This window comes from Pinus tabuliformis, chromosome 4_2 (assembly GCF_031772625.1).
Source record: "Pinus tabuliformis cultivar Carrire ecotype Pingquan chromosome 4_2, CPIR1, whole genome shotgun sequence".
Lineage (NCBI taxonomy): Eukaryota > Viridiplantae > Streptophyta > Pinopsida > Pinales > Pinaceae > Pinus > Pinus tabuliformis.
Genome location: NC_142304.1, coordinates 17,260,442 through 17,266,017, shown reverse-complemented (window position 1 = coordinate 17,266,017; position 5,576 = coordinate 17,260,442).

The following is a 5,576-nucleotide window of genomic DNA, read 5'->3' as shown; positions in this document are numbered from 1 at the left end:
TCTATAAATGTGCCCATTTGCCTCATTAACAAGGGACTTTAGCACTTGAGTTGAGGCTAGGATTAGATAGTTGATTTATGCTTGAGAGTTAGGGCCACTCAGCTCTTGGCAGCTAATAGGGTGGATTTTCACTGGGGCTACGATTTTGGCATTAAGCAATGGTATGAGCATCCCATGTTCCACTATTGCGTTTTGACCAGATGCATGATATGTATTTGAAGTTGCAGCACCATTAATAAGATGTTCTTTATCTTTGGCACAGATTCCCATGCTTGCTCATGGTGGTTGTATTAGCTGTCTGATACTTCACTATATTTCTATGTTCTCTTTCATATACACAATATGTTATGGACTGGTACATAGTATTTTCATGTGTGTTGTTCTTTTGAATCTTTGTTTACTTGTTCCTTGTTATGTAAGTTGCCTATTGTGAACTACTTTGCAATTAACTTTTGGCATGTTCTTGTTTATTGTATGTCTGATTGGGATTTAGCTCACTAACCCTTCTCATGGCATATTTCTTCTTATTAGCGCAGAGACTTGTTTATACCTCTTTCTACAATTTGTCAATATTGGGCTGATTTTGTTTCACTGCCTAAGAATTTCATTCTTGTCCCACTCTGACACCTTTTCATTTGATAACCAAGAGTGGAAACATTCATAGTGACAGTCGGGCCCACATGTCGGATGGGGATCCTATCCCAAACAGTGTGAGGTCTAATTAGGACTTCACACTGGGGAGACCCCCTTAGTTGTTGGTGGTACATTTTGGCCCATAAATAAATTGGCGCTAGAAGGAGAGCATGATGACAAACTAAGCCCTTGGAGGCTGCAGTTTAGTCTCATATCGGTAAATGGCTCCATCCTGAATTGTGCTCGCGAGATGTTTTTATAACTTGTCCGTTTTTCAATTTTCAATCCTTGGGGAGCAGCTCTATCACTTGTCTCAGTTAAATTTTGATGGTGACGATGGAAAATCCATAACTGAGCACATTTCTGATTTCCTCGAGTTTTACGAATCTTATGAGATCAACGATGAAGAGTTTTCTTGTGTGCTCTTCTCCCACACCCTTGAAGGTCACGTCAAGCAATGGTGTCGCACATTTCCAATAGCTTCCATTCATTCATTCGAGCAACTCATCGGTAAGATCCAACGAGCATTACATAGGGATGATTTTCAAGATGTGTTAATGAGGATAAATGAGCTTAGGATGAAACCTAAGGAATCATTAGAGGATTTACTCTTAGGTTTGTACATCTTTGAATTTAATTTCCTGAAAGAGATGTTGACTGGGTGTATTTGAGTGAAAATTTTCAATGATTGGTTATCGTTTCTAAGCAACATCGAAAATTCTAAACAGAGCCTGATTCTCATGAATATCACGATAATTTGTATATTACAAAGTGTCCAGATTTTACCCCTAATCTTGTTTTTCCTATCCCTTTGAATCATGAACAACCTCAAGCCTCCAAGGAGGAGATTACTGCTTGTGGGATTTCTCATCCTCCTCCTGATTTGTTACATAATAATATTTTGGTCGTAAATGGTTCAGATGATGAAAAGTGATTTCCGGGAATAAAATTGAATGGTTTTGACTTAGAAACTCTCGTACATCCTTTTCATCTTGAATCTAAAAATTATGTTGATATAACATCTCTTCCTGCTAATGGAACCCATATCGAGTCCATTGAACACACGTCTCACACTAATCCCTCCCAGGACCATGACATGCATGCAAATCATTTTCTCCCTCTAACTGACATTAATGTGCAGGAATTGATTCATGGCCTAGTTGTTGTCCCTTCATCTAACCCTCTTCATCTAGGGTACCCTAATTTTTTCCATGCATCTACCACATCGACGATTTCTACAAGTCAGTCACAAATTTATCTTTCTTGAGTTGATGGCAAGCATGTACATGCGGATGATGTTTCATAGTCATAGTATGAGGATATTGAATCTCGCATACCTGATCTCTTCCACCTGCGGTATTTAACATCTTGACCAGCTCAAGATGGTTCTCTCATTAATTCCTCTTCACTCTCAATATAAGAAGAGCCTTATGTGCCAAATATCCAACCTGATCAAACTGTTGGCTTCGGTGATTGTCATTATACCAAAAATATATTCACTCACATCTCTAGTGATTATCATTCGTATCCATCTACTGATCCTATGAAACCACCATAATTTGATGATTTGCCTTTCAGATGTTTGTGGACTCATCAGGAAGTCAAGGCACTTCAGCTTCCACTGATGGTTATGTTAGGTTCTCATGTTCTTGATGAGACCCCTGAACCAAGTCAAACTAGGGTTTCTGAATTAGGGTTTTTGCACATCACGCTCCTCTCAAAATCATCTTTCTGGATGTGAGATCATCTTAGAAAGCCTCTTATTCAAGTGATGTCTCTCTGAGGACACCTTTCCATCCCCTATCAGTTAATGTGCGTCAACCTCTATAGCCTAATTTGTTTTTTTGAAGGGAGTAATCTGGCCATTTCCTCAAATCTTTTTTACTGTTTCCCAGCCAGTACACTTTTTCAACATATGCAATCAAATGATGTCTTACAATCTCCTATATGGGAAGGTGCCAATCGCCTGGCCTCTCCCCTGCCTGAGACTCTTCTGGTTGATTCGGTTCATTCTAGAGAATCTAAAGAATATGATATGTTGAGATGCCAATCTATCAATTTTCAGACATCTAATCCAATCCATAATGTTTTCTCTGATAGTTTTCATGTCACGTCTAATCATAACCATATGAATTCACCTACAAATCTTGTGAAGTTATCGATATTCGATGGCTTTCTGCTTGAAGATCTAGAGATTTGTCAGAACGAAGAGGCGCTTTAGCATTCGCTGATGGTTATGTCAAGTCCTCACACCCTTGACAAAATATATGGACAACTTCAAACTAGGGTTTCTAACATTAGGGTTTCTGCACTTGAATCCTCAGGTATCTCAGTTACACCCAACAGAAGCCGCTCTTTTCAAAGTCATCAAGTTGATCATCCTCTATATCATGATAGGGTTGCTGATCGGATTGAAGGGTCTTAACTGGCAAATTTCTCTGCTAGTAGGCAACATCTTGCCTCACTTACATTATATTTAGGGTTAAGCATGAATGGATGTATGTCCTGGCTGGATGATTTTAAATGTCAAGCTTGTGACTCTGTTTACCAGGATTGGATTGTAGTTTTCCTTGAATGGTCTTTTCTGGTACGTTTACCTTAAAGTAGAAGTGACTTTCTTGTCATTGTGCGTGTTTCACATGTAATCATTTTAGTTTTTGCACAACTCTTTCTACATATTCTAATTTTTGTCATATTTGTTTTTGTAGGTCGGGAACTACTGCGGTGGCTGCATTGGAAGTTTGACTTCACATGACCTAATCTCCCCTTCGTTAAATTAGGGTTTAGGCTAGTTAGATTTTAGTTTTTGCTTATTAGTTTGCCGATTAGAATTTGATTTTTGATTTAAATTTGTCATGTTTCATTTTTCCTTATTGTAGGTAGTTTAGTTTCCTACATGTTTATTTTGCACCCATGTCCTTGCATTTGTTTATTGTTACATGGCATTCGTGAAATCTCTACATATGCATTGCATTAGTCTTTTAATTTCAATTAGTTGATCTCTTATTCACATAGCATTACATTGCATCACAAGCCTTGTTTGTTGCATTACATCATACATCTTCCTTCTTGCATGGCATACACTTGCCTTTGACCTAGCCTGGAAATCCCCCCTATGTTGCATACCCCTGCTTGATCCTTCATGAGCCTGAAGCTTTCAAACCTTTGGTACTATGAATACCTTTCTCACACCTTTTTTCACATGCTCAAACATTAAAGTGATTTCTTTGACCTCTTCACACATGTTGAAAACCATAGGAGAGTTTCCCTAGTCACCTAACCCTAGAATTAAAACCATAGCCCTAATGATTGTGTGAAGTTGTGATGGTTACGCCAATGGGTAGCTTCCCTTGGAACCATTCATCAAAGTTTCCTCCCAGATATCTCTCCTATGATTCTAATTTATTAACAATGAAGATAAGAATAGATCACTCATGGGGAGCCCTAATCAGTTTGAATGACCTATACCCTTAACCTGAACCTTGTGCTCAGCATGGTCTCAACTGTTTCAATCACTTGTGTTCTTTGTTCACTTATTAACTACAAATGAAATTTGGAAGCTTGGCATGAAGGAAAACCTAAATCAAGATATCTCTTAGTTTTTGTCAAACAAGAAACAACCTCTCTTGCTCATAAAATAAGTCACGATCCATCATCTGCCCTGGCGTAATGAACGCATAATAATAAGTGAAAATGCACACATAAAAGAAAATGAAGTTAAATAAAGGGTAAAGGATCGAGAAATGATTCTTGCGATGAGAGGTAATGCAATGACTCCATCGAGGTACTGACCAGGCTCACTTGCAACGGAGCAACGTTTGTGATTTCTTGGAGTGACTCCACCGAGGTACTTTCCAAGCCCGCTGGTAGTGGAGCAACACCATAAACTTATTTTTTTTTAAATTATGAATATAATAAGTTCTATGCATTTTTCTCTTCATCATCATCGACTACTGGCACGTGTGAACTTCTAATTGAGTGCTTACTGACTAGCAAGACCTAGATGAGACACAAAGGGAAGGCATATACATAAAGATCAAGGTAACGGGTACCCATAGTAATTGTTCAATATTCCCTTGCATCATTATCCAGACTCAGATTACTACAGGGATGTTGATAGAGATACTAGATTCTACTAGTGGTTCGCTAATTGTTATCATTGGTACACCATCCCCCAAATTTTTGTGCATATCCAAAATTTTGGGTACCCACTTTGCTCGCCCCACGCTACTAGGGTTTCGATAAGGCCTTCATTCAGTCACTCTCCCCTCAACCCTTTCTATCAAACCCTGTTGATGCACCCACTTATGCTTCATTCATTGCATCCACACATCATGCTTTATCCAAGTTATGAACCTCAAGGTCGGGAGGTTTTTTGTTGAAAGGAACATTGAGAGCCCCGTGACTTTCAAACCTATCCTCATATAGTGTACATTGTCAAATGGTGGAGGCACTGTGTATGGACATACAGGAATTCAAGTTGGTTTTCACTATGTTGTCCATGTTAGGGTTTGGGAGAAACCCCAAATTTTCAAAAGAGTGATCCCCTCCTTGTTGTTACCAAATTCGCATGCTTCTATGGGTGCATTCTCATTGGAATCACATGGCATCATGGTGAGAGTCATTTCAAAACATTTTTCCCCAGGTTTTTGGCAGATCCTTCACGTTAGCATGTGCATTAGGGTTTGCAATAATTATGTATTCCCCATGCATCCTAGTACCCCTAAAGGTATGTTATTGCGATCCTGGCCCTGTTTTAAATTAATCCTCACTCTCCAGGATACTTATCATCTTCACCCTTATCATCTTATCTTGAAGTTTGACTATATCAATAAGTGTTAGGGTTTTGTGGGAATACTTTTGTCGATGACTTCGCCTCGCCATCACTTTCATCCCTTCCAAATTAATTAGGGTTTATGCATTGGTGTACTCATCATGCGCAT